The sequence below is a fragment of the Rhinopithecus bieti genome, unplaced genomic scaffold (genome assembly GCF_001698545.2).
Source record: "Rhinopithecus bieti isolate Rb0 unplaced genomic scaffold, ASM169854v2 scaffold_19939, whole genome shotgun sequence".
NCBI classification, from domain to species: domain Eukaryota; kingdom Metazoa; phylum Chordata; class Mammalia; order Primates; family Cercopithecidae; genus Rhinopithecus; species Rhinopithecus bieti.
The window spans coordinates 479,187-497,558 of NW_016810019.1; the positions used below are offsets into that span (position 1 = coordinate 479,187).

The 18,372-nt window shown below is 39.1% G+C and overlaps 1 protein-coding gene and 1 long non-coding RNA gene across 2 annotated transcripts in view; one reads left to right on the plus strand and one right to left on the minus strand.

Annotated features, from left to right (window-relative positions):
• ARAP2 (ArfGAP with RhoGAP domain, ankyrin repeat and PH domain 2) overlaps positions 1-1,811 on the minus strand; it is a 192,219-nt gene extending 190,408 nt beyond the window's left edge. Inside the window, 1 exon segment of the mRNA XM_017891113.1 lies at positions 1,474-1,811. The gene's annotated coding sequence lies outside the window, so the exon portion shown is untranslated.
• Positions 1,812-2,611: 800 nt separating this feature from the next.
• LOC108541588 (uncharacterized) overlaps positions 2,612-18,372 on the plus strand; it is a 28,344-nt gene continuing 12,583 nt past the window's right edge. The window contains exons 1-2 of the long non-coding RNA XR_001888990.1: positions 2,612-2,647; positions 14,138-14,210. This is a non-coding gene — a long non-coding RNA (uncharacterized LOC108541588). The remainder of the gene's footprint in view (positions 2,648-14,137; positions 14,211-18,372) is intronic.

Sequence of the window (18,372 nt, forward strand, 5' to 3'; positions counted from 1 at the left end):
CTTACACTGCAAGAAGCTTCCAGTGACATTAGAAAAACAAGAATTTGTTTTTAAATGTACCATCAGCTTCTCCTTTTACAGATAAGCCACATAAAATCTGACAGGTTTACAGAGGAAGGAAAAAATACAAACACATGCACACCCATATAAATAAGTTTTAACAAGCTCTGTCACCCTCTAGGTATATTTTAATTTAAATAAATCTCTGAGTACTGACAAATCTATATAAAACCCTCTTCGTGTTAGGAACCACCTTAAATGTGTATGTGTTAAATATGTTTGGAAAGAAGCCAGGAAGATATTTGCACTTAACCCTAGCCTAGTTCCATGACCCACTTTTTTTTCTTCTTTAAACGTTGTTGGACAAAGAATATCGTGAGCATTTTCTCTCAGTATTTCTCCTGTAAATGTATGGAAGTCATCAATAAGAGTTTAAAGGTATTTCTCTTTTTTCCTTAAAAAAGTTAGCTTCCTTTTTAAACACCCATAACTTCGTCTTCCAATTACTTATGGGCAAAGTTCCATGAGCCCGTGGGGTGTAGAGTGCTTTTAAGTGCAGGGAAATCAATACTCAGCTTGTAAGTACAATACTATTATTGGCAATAACAATGACATCCTATTAAATGTACTTTTAAAAATAGCTTATTTTCAATACACTTCTTGTTTAAAAAAAAAAAGAAAAGAAAAGAGAAGAAAAGAAAAGAATTTGTTATCAGGATACCTATCTTACAAGAGCCTAAGATGTCATTATTCCACACAAACTAGTTTATTTTCTTGTATTTTCCTCTGATTATCAAAGGCTATATAATTCCACGAACCCTTTCCCCAAATCAAAATAACTCTAGATCACCTCAAGGTGGGAGAAGTGTTTAAGAAAACAAGCCAGAATGAGAGAAAATAAAACTTACTTTATTAAATAGGATGGTCACCACTTCTCCCAAGTGAACTGTCTCCATAAGTAAACAAGAAAGATCAATCTGGTAAACTCACTGCATACAGGTTTCCGTGTAAGGTATCGGGTTCAGGCAGGTGGAGGCCAAATGATCGTAATTAAAGTTAATTAACAGGCCAGTCGTCTTAACGTGGATAACAAGCAGGGTGCGGGGCAGCACAGACACCCAGGCAAAGTCATGATCTCTACCGAGTAAATAATTTGGTGCCTGAAACTCACTACAGCTTCTTCTTCTTTGGAGGTGGGGGAGAGGAATGGAGGGAATGTCTAGCTGTCTACCCGGATCGTCACCCTCCCGGGTCAAATCCCAGAAGTGGAGTTCTTGGATCACTTACCGGCTTCTGGTTTTCCTTTCAGACGCCCACACGCGAAATCCAAGGGGCGGACACCAGCGCCCAGCACTTTGCGCTCAGGAAATTTACCCGGTGAAGTGTCGAAAAGCCCCAACCCCTTCAGACAGGGTCCTCCCACCCCGGCGCTGGCCATCCCGGCCCAGCCCTCCCGAGGCCCTGGGTACTTGCCTTGCGCGCGGGTCGCGGAGTTCTAAAAGCGAGGTGAGGCGGTGCTGGGAAGCCCAGCGCCAGCGTCTCTCCTAGCCTTGGGCGCTCAGTCCTCGCCACTCTGCCGGAGGCGCCAGGCCTCCTCCTTCCCGGTCCCCGCCGGCTGTCCGCAGCCGCCTCTGCTGCCTGGCGGCTGCCGCACGGGCGGCGCTGTTAGTGGGGCCGGCGCGTCGCGGCCGCGGCACCTGGAGGCGGGGAGCGCGGAGAGACGCGGGGGGGGGGCCGCGGACCGTGCCGGCGCCTAGCTCCGGGAAACGCGCCGAGCCGGCGCCCGGCCTTGCTCAGGTGCTCCAGCGCCTCCGCGCTCGGCAGTTCGCTTCTCTCGGTCCCGCGGGGGCGGGGAGCAGGCGACCCGCGCGGGGGAAGCCGGAGCTCAACGGACGGCAGCCGGCGCCCTGGTTCCGAGAATAGTTGGGCGGACTGACTCAGACCGCCGCGATTTGGCCGCCGCCTGGACCCTCGCCACCTGGCGCACCTTGGCCGGAGGCGCCAGACCGCAGCTGGGGAAGCTGCGGGGGCGCGTCCCTGGAGCCCAGAGCGACAAGGGCATTACCCACTTCCGGGACGGAGATGCCCAGGACCTTGTGTTGGCTCTCCTGGCAGTGGGTTTGTCTGTGGCGTACTCATGGGGGGTTTGAATGTCAAATGGGGCGGAACCTCGCCACGATGATTATTAGTATTATCTTCCAAGTACTTAAAGTGTTATCTCAGCGTTTCCCAAACTGAAGCTCATCTAGGGCACTAAATTTCCCCAGGCTGCTTCTATGTAAATTTGTTCCTTCTGCACCTGTGATGGTTAGATCCCAGAAGGGCCATTTCCCTTTGACTTGGACTCTGACAAAGGAGGCCAGCGAACGAAAATAGGGGATCCAAGGAACCTTGTAGACCTCCAAATACCTAAGCGTCTGTAAAACCCAGTTGTTTGCGAGTGAGTTCACAAAACCAACTACTTTTTTTTTTTTTTTTTTTTTTTTTTTTTGAAACACGGGTCTCATTTTGTCACCAGGGCTGGAGTGGTTAGTGGTGCAGCTCTCGGCTGCATTGGCACCCCCTCCTCTGCGTCCAAGCTATCCTCCCACATCAGCCTTCCAAGGGGCAGCTGGAGATTAGCAGAGGGCGCGCACCATCAGCCAAGGTAATATATATATATATAGTGTTTTTGGTATAGACTGGGTTTCGCCTTGTTACCCAGGCTGGTCTCAAACTCCTGACCTCAAGTTGATCCACCTGCCTCGGCTCTCAAAAAAAGTGCGGGATTAACAGAGCCTGAGACATCTGCCCTCCGCCTACCAGCCTTTTTTTTTTTTTTTTTTTTTTTTTTTTTTTTTTTTTTTATAAGTAAATAAACGTCTCCCACAGACTACCTGAAATTCTCTTCATTAAAAGGTGAAATGTATTTATCTTTCGCCTGTTCCTGTTGATGGAAGTGCAGCAATTAAGGAAAGTGCAGACCTTCTTATGAAAATGAGATAATTGGTGAAGTGCCGAAAGAGAGGGGCTTCCCAGGAACCTGGGCCCTCAGGATTCTTCAGTCATCACCTTCACCCACACTACCTGCCCAAAAGCACCGTCTTTCCCTGGGGAGACTCTGAAGCAGCTCTGTCTTGCTAGAGATACCAAATATCCAGTTCCTTTTGAACTTAATACCTCATAGCCGACCTCATTTCCACCAGGAAAGTTTTATTGACATTTTCCAAACCACGGAAACTATTCCTTTGGATTTCTATAGCATTTATAGGAGGAATTTTATTTATGTGGCTCTTTTCTGTCTTCATTTTGGGGGGTGGGGGTGTGTGTTTTCTTTTCCCCTTTTCCCTCTCCAAATTCTCACATACTTCTCATTTATCTCTTTTTTGTTTTTGTTTTCAACTGAGTACCGCCGTGTCGCCCACGCTGGAGAACTGTGGTGCTATCTCAGCTCACTGCAGCCTCCGCCTTTTGGGTTCAAGCCATTCTCCCGCCTCAGCCTCCTGAGTAGCTAGGATTACAGCCATGCACCACCACGCCCAGCTAATTTTCGTATTTTTAGTAGACTCAGGGTTTCACCATGTTGGCCAGGGTGGTCTGAAACTCCTGGCATCAAGTGATTCGCCTGCCTCTGCCTCCCGAAGTGCTGAGATTACAGGCGTGAGCCACCGCGCCTGGCTCTATTTTTATCATTGTAACCCATCTAAACAAGGTGGGTTATAAATAAAAATTATTAGATCAGTTATGTCTGGGAGGTTCAAGCAGTGCTGTGTCCTCAAGTTACTTTGCTTGCTAGATTTTATAAAGTAATTGAGAAATTGTCTTTCTCCCTCTTCGCAAAAATATCTTAGTTCTTTGATTATTATTTACTCATTTATTATTTAAAAATTATTAATCACTGTTTGGCATTTTGAAAATACCGTGGTTAGCAATTACAATGCAATCTCTGGATTTAGTGTTTTCTAAGGGGAAATAAAGGTAAATGCTACAAGGTACAACAATGACTTCATAATAGCCCTGGGAAATAAAGAAGAACAGTACTCACTTATTGAACGTTTACATTAGTTATAAGATGTATTCTGGTTTAATGAATCTTAATATTTGGAGGAGAATAAAGATGTCTGAGGAAATATGGCAAAAGCTACATTTCATTAATTGATCGATAGTCACCAGACTCTAGCCAAATATCTAACACATATGCGCTGTGTATACACAACATGTGTGAGTTAAAATTCTTTTTTCAATTTTATAAATATAGGTTTAATTGAAACTTAAAGAAGTTAAGTAGTAAATAGTGAATACATTGAACACAGTTAGGCTATATTCTTAGGGTATAATTTTTTTATTTCGCAGCCTTCACAGTGAGGTATTCAGAGAGCAAAGTACACAGGGAAATTGGCTTAACAAGGATTAAGGTGTGGGCCAGGCACAGTGGCTTACACCTGTGATCCCAGCAGTTTGGGAGGCAGAGGCAGGCAGATAACCTGAGGTTGGGAGTTGGAGACCACCCTGGCCAACATGGTGAAACCCCATCTCTACTAAAAATACCAAAAAATTAGCATGGTGGTGCGTGCCTGTAATCCCAGCTACCCAGGAGGCTGAGGCAGGAGAATACTTGAACCTGGGAGGTGGAGGTTGCAGTGAGCCAAGATTGCACCATTGCACTCCAGCCTGGGCGACAAGAGTGAAACTCCATCTCAAAAAAAAAAAAAAAAAAAAAAGTATGAAAATCTGTTTACTTTCAAGACCATTGGAACATATAATCCCAGTAATTTTCATCTAGGCTGGAATGATTCCACAATGACCAGCTCCTGCCCATTTTTCCCAGAGTTTTAGTAAAAAACCAGGTAAACATGTGTCTATGCCTATCTATGTATTTACTGTTGTGATTCCTTGTTCCCGAATACACTCTACTTGTCAAGGAGACAATTTAAGATAGTGAAAATCTTCCTCCTCTCCTCTTTCTCCTCACTCTCTTCTCTCCTCTCTCCCTCCTTTTCCTCCTCCTACTTTTTCTTACAACATGATGGCTAATACTCATTGAGCACTATGTGCCAATTGCTTTTCCAGGCATTTTACTTACAAAAGCTCATTTAAGTATCTCAACAGTTCCTTGGAGAGATGTTGTTATTTCCTTGATAAGAAAACCTAAGAGACAGAAAAATTGAGTGCTTTACACAAATCAAACAATTAGGACTATAGGGGAGGCAGAATTCCAACCCAGTCTTCTCCAGGATCCATTCTGCGCTGTTTTGTCTCTTGGAAAAAGTAGAAGGCTTGGAAAAGGCTGCATTCAAAATGGAACCAGTATAGGTTGCAGCAATTTTTTGAGCAAATTCATTAACTTACCTGAGTCTCAGTTTCCCCATAAGTAAACTGAGAATAATAATATTATGAGAATTTAATATGATTATAGATCTACAGCAACTAAAAAATAGTAACCACTCAATGCATTTAGTTTTAGTTTATTTTCTCAAATTATTCTTCAAGATTTGATTCAAATCCTACCTCCTTCTCAAGACTTTCCAAATTTCTGATAGTCAGAATTATTTACACAACAGAATTTAAAATAATCTTTCCCTTTTTTCTAAAAGAAAATCCAGTAATGCTTTTGCCAAATATGAAAATTAGGTATATAGATAAAATAAGCAAATGTCTACTTATTTAATTTATCAATTTACATGATTATCTATAGAAGTAAAATTATATTTTAAAATATACTGCTTTTTCCACTTATATTTTATGAAATATTTTGATTCACATTTTCAAATTTTAACATTCAACGACTTCAACACTATGGGCTTTTTTTTTTATTTTTTTTTCTGAGACATAGTCTCATCACTCTGTCACCCAGACTGGAATGTAGTAGCGCAATCTCGGCTCTCTGCAACCTTCACCTCCCAGATTCAAGTGATTCTCCTTCCTCAGCCTCCTGAGTAGCTGGGATTACAGGTATGCACTGCCATGCCCGGCTAGTTTTGTATTTTTAGTAAAGACAAGGTTTCTCCAAGTTGACCAAGTTGGTCTCAAACCCCTGGCCTAAAGTGATTTGCCCACCTCAACCTCCCAAAGTGCTGGATTACAGGCATGAGCCACCGAGCCTGGCCACTACAGGCATGTTTATGATATATTTTTTTCCTTGCCTTTCTGTATTCCATCTCAGCCCTATCCTTCAGCCCTGCTCCCTGGGATCCACTCCCTAGTAAAGTGCTCACATATAGGTTTTTGTCTCAGGCTGTATTTTTTGGGGAACTTTGGCTTAGACGTTTTTCTTCAAGTCCTCATATTTATTTGTTCAGTAGCTTATTCCCTGCTTTAGATACAAGCTTTCTTTTAAGCCTGGAAAAAGGTAAATTCTTTTTTAAAGATTTTTGGGTTTTTTTGGTTTCTTTTTTTGAGACAGTCTCGCTCTGTTGCCCAGACTGGAGTGCAGTGGCGTGATCTCGGCTCACTGCAAGCTCCACCTCCCAGGTTCACGCCATTCTCCTGCCTCAACCTCCCGAGTAGCTGGGACTACAGGCACCCACCACCACACCTTGCTAATTTTTTTTGTATATTTTTAGTAGAGACTGGGTTTCACCATGTTAGCCAGAATGGTCTCCGTCTCCTGACCTCGTGATCCACCCGCCTCAGCCACCCAAAGTGCTGGGATTACAGGCGTGAGCCACTGCGCCTGGCCTAAAGTTTTAATTGACAAATAAAAATGTATATATTTATCATGGACAACATGTTTTGAATATGTTTATGTTGTAGAATGGGTAAAACTAGATCGTTAACATATGCTCTATCTTACATTCTTTTTGGTAAGAACACTTAAAATCTACTTTCTCAGGGATTTTTGAGAATACAATACATTGTTATTAACTTTAATCACCATATTGTATGCTAGATCTCTTGAACTTATTTCTTCTATCTGACTGAAATATCGTATCCTTTCACCAGTATCACTCCCAACTCCCCCGTTTCCCAGCCCGGTAAGTACCATTCCACTCTCCAATAAATTCATCTTTTTTAGATTACATGTGTAAGTGAGATAACACAGTATTTGTCTTTCTGTGCCTTGTTTATTTCACTTAACATAATTCCCACTAGGTTCATTTACATTGTCACAAATGATATGATTTTCTTCTTTTTTAAGGCTGAATGGTATTCTGTTGTGTATACATGCCACATTTTTTTTTATCCATTGATTCATTGATAGACACAAGTTGATTCCATATCTTAGATATTGTGACCAGTGCTGCAATAAACAGGAAAGTGCAGATACCTCTTCAACCTCAGGAATTTAGTACTTTGCCATTCAGATTAATGTACAATAATTGGAGGAAATATAGAAATAATACATATGTTATGACACATATATTTTTGTACCAGGCCTTGTGACACATTGTTAGCTTTGTAAATTCTCTCAACAGGGCTAGGAGGTAAGTAATATCAGTATCTCCCTTTTAACTATGATGAAACTGAAAGGTTATCCAAGAACTCAAGAGCAGTAAATAATCAGATATTGAACAGAGATAATGTGAATTCAAAGTACATGCATTAAGTATTACGCTGTGATGCCTCAGAGAAGGCTTTTTTTAACATTTTGATAATAAGGACCTTTTGTTTTGAGGCCTTATTTATTTGGGAGAAATGATGTATCTTATATTCAGGAATTTATAATACTCTCTCCTGATTCTCCTACTGCCCTTTGATTTTTTACCTCTATTGAATACTCTTGTCAGTCAGTCTTGCATTATGCACACTTGGAATACTTATTTATTTATTTTATTTTATTTTTTGAGACAGAGTTTCGCTCTTGTCATCCAGGCTAGAGTATAATGGCGCGATCTCAGTTCACTGCAACCTCTGCCTCCTGGGTTCAAGTGATTCTCCTGCCTCAGCCTCCCCAGTAGTTGGGATTACAGGTGCCTGCCACCACACCCAACCAAGTTTTGTATTTTTAGTAGAGACGTGATTTCACCATGTAAGCCAGGCTGTTCTCAAACTCCTGACCTCAAGTGATTCTCCTGCCTCGACTTCCCAAAGTGTTAGGATTACAGGCATGAGCCACCATGGCCAGCCTGGAATATTTTTATTACTATTTGAATTCCCTGACGTACCCAACCTAGAGCTTTAGGTAAATGTTTGTTTTTATCAAATCTGAAATGTTTCTATTCATTATGTTGACTCCTTTCAGTTCTTTGTTACAAGCTATGAGTTACTTTGAAAGTTTTATTCATTCTTTCTCAAAGCAAGAGAGCAGTTTAGTGGATGGCACTGTAGGTTACCCTAGACAAAGGGGCAGTGAAAAATATTCAGTCAATTCAATCGTTGACCAAAAATTGATGGTGTTGTGGAAATAATTTATTTTAAACATAAGGTTTTAAAATTGTTAAAGTTTAAAGGAAAGTTAACAAAAGTTTTCCTATAAAATTAATATTTCAGAAACTCATTTAAGCACTATAGATGAGAGTATTTCATTAATACTAATATGCGTATTTTTACACTTCTTCTGAAAGAGGAATTCATCTTAAAATGAATTAGTGTTGGCCAGGTGGCAGTCACAACACAATTGTCACTGCCTACATGCTCCTGAACTTGATCGTGATCAAGTGTTTTATATTGTCATCACTTCATTTGAATTACTTGCGTTACTGCATATATTGAGTTCATGATTCAAAATTATCTTCAAAGAAATTGCACTGGGTTACTGCAGAAAGACAAGGAAACAGAGCAGTGTGATTTTGTGTGATATTTGATAAAATCTATGTCTAAAATATCTCAAAGAGCATTTTGTAGATACCCAATATATAAAAATTCTAATTATTTATCTTAATATTAAATTTAAAATTTGCATTTTAAATTTGTTGACATCCAGTAATTTCTGCCACTGCTAACCTAAAAATCTAGTTTTATTTTCTATGGAAAATGTTTCTAAGAAAAATCATTGCATGGGAGAAAATATTTGCAAATTATGCATCTGACAAAGGTCTCATATCCAGAATCTGTAAAGAACTTAAGCAATTCAAGAAGCAAAACACATATAACACTATTAAAAAGTGGGCAAAGGATATGAATAGACATTTCTCAAAACAAGACATACAGTGGCCAACAAAAATAAGAAAAAAAATGCTCAACATCACTAATCACCAAAAATGAAATACAAATGAAAACCAGAAATGCAAATAAAAACCATACGATACCACTTCACAGCAGTCAGAGTGGCTATTATTATTAAAATGTCAAAAAATAAATGGTGTTGGTGAAGCTGCAGAGAAAAGGGAATGGTTATACACTGTTGGTGGGAGTGTAAATTTGTTCAGCCACTGTGAAGAGGAGTTTGGAAATTTCTCAAAGAACTAAGTTGAACTACCATTCAAACCACCAACCCCTTTAATGGGCATATACCCAAAGTAAAATAAATCATTCTACCAAAAAGATGCATGTACTCATGTATTCATCTCATCATTATTCACAATAGCACAGACGTGGAATCAATTTAGATGCCCATCAAGGGTGGATGGATAAAGAAAATGTGGTACATACACAACATAGAATACTATGCAGCAATAAAAAAGAGCAAAATGATGTCTTTTGCAGCAACATGGACACAGTTAGAGGTCGTTACCCTAAGTGAGTTCACTCAAACAGAAAACCAAATATTGCATATTCTCACAAGTGGAAACTAAGCACTGGGTACCCGCGGACATAAAGATGACAACAGTAGTCACTGGAGACTTCTAGATGGGGAGAAAGGATTAGGGGGTAAGGGCTACAAAACGACGTATTGAGCACTAGGCTAACCACTTGGTGATGGAATCATTCACACCTCAAGCCTCGGAGTCAAGTAACAAACCTGCATATATACCACTTGAGTCTGAAACAAAAGTTGAATTGTAAAGAAAAAGACAAGAAAAATTATTACTAAGAGAAATGAAAGAAAACCTAACTTTTGCCCAATGGATTTATAGACAAAATACATTCACTGTATATAAATTCATTGCTTCCACTTTAATGTGTCAATTCTTCTCATGTATGTCTGTAGTTGAGTTTACTAAACACATGAACAAATGGATTTCTTTGTGATGTGGCTTGAAAATACTGTGTAGTTCCATTTTTTCCTTTTTGTGAAAAATGCTGTACTTAAAATAGATCATTAGCTTTAAAAGCTCTTCTGACATCAAGAAAAAAATGAAAGAGGGATTTGGAGAAGCAAAAGATAGAGAGGTAGAAATGCAAAAGCAACGGCTAGAAATAGATTTCTTATAAAGCAATGAAATTCAGCTGTTAAAACTTATCTGAAAAGCACAGAATAATATCAATGTAAAAGGTAAGTGAAATACACAAAAAGTATTAGTAGTTCTAAAAGCAGAGCTCACAGACAAACTGCCTGTGAGTAGCATGAAGGCAAAAAGTTCACCGTATGATACAGACCACAGAAATGTTTTAGTTTTCAAAATGTGTATTTTTATTTTAAAATAGGGATTTTAGCTTCTCTTGAAAAAAAATCAGAAGGCCTGATAGTACTGCATTCACACTTGCCAAAGCAAGTCTAAATGGATTGGAGGCTGGGTGAGCTGACTCATGCCTGTAATCTCAGCACTTTGGGAGGCCGAAGCTGGTGCACCACCTGAGGTCAGAAGTTCGAGACCAGCCTGACCAACATGGTGAAACCACATCTCTACTAAAAATACAAATTAACCGGGTATGGTGGTGCATGCCTGTAATCCCAGCTTCTTGGGAGGCTGAGGCAGGAGTATCGCTTGAAGCCAGGTTGCGGTCCGAGCCTTGCAGTGAGCCAAGATTGTGCCATTGCACTCCAGCCTGGGCAATAGAGTGAGACTCTATCTCAGAAAAAAAAAAAAAAAAAAAAAAAAAAGAATTGGAAAACTGGCTGCCTTTTTTGGGCAGTACATACACTGTTTAGTTTGCTATAGTCACTCCTCACCCTATTTCTCCTTGGGGTTATGACTCCAGAGCTGTGGAGGTTGCAACTAGGAGATGTTACCTGAAATTATAGTCTGTTAAACTGTATGAGCAACCTTTGAGGCAAGCTTATGAATTTCTGAAATGGAAGTCTTACAAGTATACAGTCCAGACCAAAATTTAATACCCAACATGTTAAGACTATTTTATCAGCACAAGCAGAAGCAGTACAACCATAATAGGTACCATCTACTGAGTTCTTAAAATAAGTCAAGTTACATGTCAAATACCTTACAGCTATTATTCAACTAACTTTTACAGATATTTTGTGATGAACCACAAAGCTATAGTGGTAAGCAAAGTAGATCTACTTCACTCTCATTTTAGAGCTTACGGTATGATTGCCAAGCAGATATTACCCAAATAATTACACAAATGTGTATATATGTATATGTGCGTGTATGGCATATATATGTATTATGAATACACACAAATACATTTCACATACTATATGTATAGTATACATATATAAATCTATATTACATAGACTCCATAGGATACCGATGCATGCATACATACGTATTTCCATATGTATACATTTCCATGTATAATTATGTTTAAATCATATGAATATGGTTATATTTGTCTCTAACCTCAAAAACAGTCAGTGCATATGGTTCAAGTTCATAAATTTTAGTTGAAGTGGAAGAAATGCTTTTTCAGTCTTTAGTTCAGATGGAGGGAATTTCTAACCCTCCTAACCTTTTTTGCCTTCTCTGCATTCCACTCCACACCTTCAGCCTGTGATAGGTCAGTAATTTATTTTTTGTTGTGTTTGGAAGGAGGCACTGGCCCGATGATCCCTTCTTCTTCATCTCCTCTTTCTTTTTGTGTGGGCTGCCCTCAGAAAGCCAGAATTCTGTGTTGCTTTTCCAAGCTATAAGACCTATGGGAAGTTTGGATCTAACCATAGCTTCCAGAGCCTGACATGTCTAAAATTAATAAAAGAAGTATTGAATTACTCTTCTGCCTGATTCTTGTCTATCTGTCCATTCATTTCAAACCAGGAACCACAAACATTTATGGGAAATATTAAAACAACATTCTATGCTACAGAAAAATAAGGAGAAGGAATGATTTTTGATTGGTAAATCTGAAAAGTCCTTTTAAAGCAAGTGACATTTAAACTGAGATGTGAAGGCTGGGTGGGAGGGAGCTATGTGTGCTGTGAGGAGGAGGGTGGAGATGTGTTCTAGGCAAAGAAGAGAATTTGTGAAACCTTGGAGGCAGCAAAAAGCAGGAACTTTGGAGGAACTGAAAAAGAAGAAAAAAAGCTTTCAGCTAGATTTTCAATAGAGTAGACAGGATGAAGTTGGATGTATGGGTAGCCACATCTTGTAGGGCCTTAGAGGCCATGTTCGGGGTGGAGGTTTTATCAAAAGGGCAATAAAAAGTCATTGAGTGGATTTAAGAGGGGGAGAATGTAATTCTCTTTATTTCCTTACCTTATATAATCTTCAAACGAACCTTTAATGAAAGATACTATTATTATGCCCATATTTCAGCTGAACACATGGACATGCAGAGATTAAATTTCAAATGCATTACTTGGTAGCTCATATACAATTTCAGGGCCATCTTTTTACCCACTCTACTATGCCATATGTGCAAAGGAGTCCACAGTCTAATCTATAGAATTGTCATGGCATCTGAGCATTTATAGACCATAACATACAAATAATACATAGGAATAATTAATCTTTTGAGGTCTTTATAAAATTATTTTGTATTTATAATTCAATATGTCCGTGTTTAGAGAAATAAAAGGGACATCCAGTGAATTCATCCTTCCATTTTCTACAGTCGAATTCTAAGCAATTAGGGAAGATTTAATTTGTTTTAATGTGAGGTGCTCCTTTTGTTTTGTATAAACAAATTCAATAATTGTCCTCAAACCGAGTAACTAAAAATAGATCGGAGGAAGGGGAACAGAGGATAAGAATGTGTCAGCACTTCATGAAAAGTTTTTGGTAGATTGGGCAGTAAAGATGCTAACCTAATTACTTTCCCTGTAGCTAGTTTCAGAAATTGGCACATGATTTAAAAAGACATTAATCATTGACTTAATATACAGTGTGTACATAGGTTACTAGTAACTTGTATGGCCAGTGAAATCTGTTGTTCTTACTTTAGAAAACAAAAATCCATATATCCTGTTTTTCTGGTTGAAAAGGTAGTGTTCTCAGTTTCTGTAACGCACATTTTTTTAGAAAAGGTATCTATCTGCCATTTGATCATTTTTCTATGTGTGAAATATGACATACCGTCTCGGTTATGCTGAACAGCAGGTGCACAGACCTTCAAAGGCCTAACTTACAGGTTTGCATTTCCTTCACTCCACATGGCTTCTGTGGCGTCCTGTGTCATGTTTTGTGTTCTTTCCTGTGGAAACTCTCATACCCACATTACTTCAATCTAGTTTAGCAATCAGAAAACATGGTATCTGCCCAGTAGATTTTGCAAACATTTTAAGGAAACTGTGGTAGTCATGCTTGATTGAACTGTTCTTTCACTTATAAAGGAACTACTGCTCATGCCTTCATTCAGCCATGAATGCTTGGCTTTTTCAAAACAGTTTCTAGGACACTAAAAAAGGAGATTTTGTTTTCATTCATCTCCAGAAGAACAAGAAAATGAAACAGCACTGGAAATACTCCTTTTATGCACTGGGTGAAGACAGTTTTTACAAAGCAATTGTTTCATATAAAAGAAAGCAACTTAATTTATTAGATTATCGTTATAATCTACAGAGTGAACTTCTAAATAAAAAGCAAACCATTTGAATAATTATTAGGTAAATGTTTTACTGATACAGCAGAATTCAACAGGGAACAATGAAATCTAAAGAACTGAAGTTTTTCTTTTACTGTCCCTTCCAAACTGTGCTTCTGAACTTATACTTCTCCTGCCCCCAAATGAAATATAGGGTGGGTCTTCTAGTCTTCTCATCTGTGTCAATGACAAAAATATTAATTTATATTATAAAAGTGTCTGGTCTCATCTGGTATGCAAGACTAACTCTAGTACAGTTCATTCATTATAAAGCCTACTGTGCTCAGTCACCACCCCTCCCTCACAAGCCTGCTTTAAATCTGAAAGCCTGTCTTGCCTGTTTTGGTGTGGTGAGTGAAATGGAGAAGGCTAAACTTTTTCTTCCCACATGCTCACTTCCTTGCTTGTTCGCTAGCTGCTGCATCTGGCCCCTCAAGCGTCAAGTCAAGGGGAAAAGGAGATTGAGAGGAAGGGCGGTCTGTGAATTGGTGAGTGCAATTGTACTTTTCTGGCTCTTACTTTCCTAGTTCTCTTTTCTACTCCATCCCCCACCCACCGACCAACCAATGCTGGAGTCCAGTCTGCCAGCTGCTCTTGAGATGCTGGGAATACTTCCTCACAAACAGCAGCTTTTGACATCCCTCTTGGGTCCCTTTTTGGTGCATTAAGTTTCTTTAATAAATTAAGTGTCCTCAGAGGCCTACCACAGTCTTCTCTCATGCTCCCTACAGCCTCTAGTAAAGTTCAAGACACACTGCTGGCATTTGCCTCTGATGTGTGAATTGATGTCCTACCTTCTTCAGTGCTGAACCTCAGACTTGCTTTACACACTATATCTGACATAAACTAAGAATAAGAGATAAGAGCCTTTGGCCAAGTATATCATTCAGGAAACTGGAGTTAGAAAAAAAGAAGCCACTACATCAACAAGGCTGGAGTTGTTTATTATTAAAGGAGTGTGTGCATGCATGTATGTGTGGGTGGTCATATTTATTAAATACTACCCATATGCAAACCCGGTACATAAATAACTTATTAATAAAAACTAATACTAATTAATAACTAATACTAGGGTTATATTTTTAAATTTATTATATACATACATATATATATTTTTTTCTTCTTTTTTTTTTTTTGAGACGGAGTCTCAGTCTGTAGCCAGGCTGGAGTGCAGTGGTATAATCTTGGCTCACTGCAACCACCACCTCCCAGGTTCAAGTGATTCTTCTGCCTCAGCCTCCCGCGTATGTGGGACTTACAGGCGTGTGACACCATGTCCAGCTAATTTGTTTTGTATTTTTAGTAGACACGGAGTTTCACCATATTGGCCAGGCTGGTCTCGATTTCTTGACCTTATGATCCACCCACCTCAGCCTCCCAAAGTGCTGGGATTATAGGCATGAGCCACTGCACTGCACCCTGCCAGTTTATATTTATTAAATACTATCCATATTCAAGCCCAGTACATAATCTCTTTTTTATTAACAACAACTAATACTAATACTAATTAATAACTAATATTAGGTAATATGTATTAAATACTACCCATATGCGAGCCCAGTACATAAACTATCTTTTTCAATCCTCACAGCAACTCCATGAATTAGATTATATTACTAGCCTCATTTTATAGATGAGGGTATTTATGAGGTTTGAGAGTTTAGTTAACTCACCCAAGGTCACCTACTTTGTAAATAGTAGAGCTGGAACTCAAGTTTAGTATCACTGTCAGATACATAGCTTAGCTCACTGTAATTACTATATCAGAGCAACTCCCTATGGGATTGGAGTGTTATTAGTTTAAATAGTGACTGGAGTTAGACTATTAAAATGGCTTCTTGCATCCATAGCCAAAAGTTAGCCCAGATAACAGACTTCAACAGCAGCTTTCATCTGTGTTATTGATAGAAATCTTTCACTGAGTGAGGTGTGTCCTGGGTATAGGCCTTCACACGATGATAATTTTCTTATTAAACACTGTGAAACAACAACAAGAGACAAGTTTTTAAAGTATTCCATCCACTCCCTCACATATCTTCTCATGTATCAATAATATAGCCAATAATTACTGATTTGAATTTCTTCTGACGAATTTGTAATTTAGTTATGATTTCTTGGAGTCTACCTATGCATTCTAAATTCTAATTTCCAATTAGGTTCCTTGTGGCATCATTGAGCATTGAAAATAATTTTATGACTCATAACAGCTCATGAGAAAAAAATGGGTTCAGTCAATAACATTACCAGGCAGGTCATCCGCAAGCCACAATAATATCATGGAGAATTCATGGAATAATATCACAGTAATATCATGGAGAATTCAAAGTAAATGGATTTGCTTGCTAGGCAAGACAGCATGTCAAAGCCTCGAAAAAATTAAGGTTCTTGGCTATTAGGCCTACAGGGACCTCAGTTGCAAGGTTCAATGAAGACAAAAGCCAGAACTGGGACTGAGGACAGGCCCTTGCAATAGTGATTATTTTAATGCATAGTGTCTAAGGGGGGTTAAGGAGCAAAAAATAGATCCAAGAAAACATTTAACTAATGGTTAATCTGTTGGGACAGTTATGTCAGCAGAAACCCATGAGGCTTTCCAATGACCTTCCTTAAGCCAATCAAACTTAATGTTTTATATTAAGCATTTCCAAACTATGGTTTTATATTAGGTATATGTAGTGCTTTATAAAAACAAGAACTACTTGATCATGTAATCCTAGAAAATCCTTCAATCAATACTCTCTCCTGGAGATCTATGGCTTACCTTTACCATATTAAAGTCTTCAAGGGATTCCTGCTTGAAAGAAAGCTGTTTAATCTTGTTTAATTTAGCATTTCCTAAATGTACATGATCAGGAAACCATCTTTTTGTACAATGCATTTAATTTACTGAACCACATTTTGAAAAAAAAAATGGTCCAGTGTAATTAGAGAATCTCATAGCCAATAGGTAGCACGCACAGATGATTATTGAATATTACTTCTTGCAGCGAAGCTATTGAGAATTTTCTGGTAGGCATGAATTTAAAGTAAACGATCTTTAAAATGTTACCAGCAGGCAGATATTCTATATGTCTGTTCAAGGTCCATAGACTTCAGGCTAGAAGTAGGGCTAACAAGCTCATTTGAGAGTTATAGAGCCCCTAGGATATGGACCTCTGTAGGTCAGTCCAACTCTTCATAGAAATGAAATGAGGAAGTCCCTAAGGATAAATCTAAAATATTTACTTAAAAAATTCTGAATGCAAGGTACTCATAGCCAAATAGTAGTTAAAATCATAAAGCTCTATCTTATGGAAAAATTTAACCTAGAAAATTTGTTAGTGGATGGTAACAAATGTCAATAAAAGTCCTAAAAGGTATCACTGTAAGTATCCTCAGGACACACAGTCTTGAAAAACGTAACTTCCAAAGAAACTTTTGAGATAGTTATTTGCCAAAAATACATCTGTATAACTGAACGGGTTAAATACTGCTTTAATAATATCACCTCCTATTTGGGAAGGCTTAGTTTGTGTCAAGTATAGAGGCATGCACTTAAGCGAATTAACTATCTTAACCCTCTTAACAACCCCACATTTTCTTCATTTCTAAAAATTTATTTTGTTTATTATGCCTGAAATTCAGCTTTTTCTTAATTCTTTTTTTTTTTTTTTTTTTTTTTTTTTTTTTTTTGAGATAGGGTCTCACCCTGTTGCCCAAGCTGAAGTGCAGTGTTATGATCTCAGTTCATTGCAACTTCTGTCTTCTGAGCTCAAGCAATCCTCTTGCCTCAGCCTCTCGAGTAGCTGGGACTGACTACAGGCATGAACCACCACACCCAGCTAATTTTTTTGTATTTTTTTTGAAAAGACAGGATTTCTCCATGTTGTCCAGATTAGTCTCAAACTCCTGAGCTCAAGCTATCCACCCACCTAGGCCTTCCTAGTGTTGGGATTACAGGTGTGAGATACTGTGCCCAGCTGCAACCCACATTTTATAGAAGTTATAGCAACCTGAGGCTAAGAGACTTTAAATAATTTGGCTCAAATTCAAAAGTGGAGTAAGTAGTTAGGCCAGAATTAACCACTCTATTTAATAGTCCAGTATAGGATTTTTATGTATATGGGTTTTATAAGTTAACAAACTTGTTTGGATGTGGCAAGATGGGACAATGCAACAGTCACCTAAATAAGATAGAGGTTTTTTGCTCTCTTAGTTCATGTAAGTAGTCTAGGACTAGATCCAGCTCTTTCTATCTCTTAGGGACTGACTGTGTTCCTCACAATTCAAAGTTGGAGTCCTTATACCCAATATTATATTAGGAAAGTGATTAGGTCATGACAGTAGAGCCCTCATGAATGAGATTAGTGCCCTATAAAACAGACCCCAGAGAACTATTGGGCCCTCTTTCTTCCATGTGAGGATATAAGGTGAAATCAGCAGTCTGCAGGCAGGAAGAGAGTCCTCACCAATACCCAACCATGCTGGCATCCTGATCCTAGGCTTCCAGCCTCCAGAACTGTGAGAGATAAATTTCTGTCATTTAAGCCACCCAGTCTATAGTACTTTGTTTCAGCAGCCCGACAACATAGCCACCCAGCCTGCCGCTCCGCCAGCCTAACATCCGTTTTCTCAGCCAGCCTCTGGATCTGCCAGCCATCCAGACAGGCT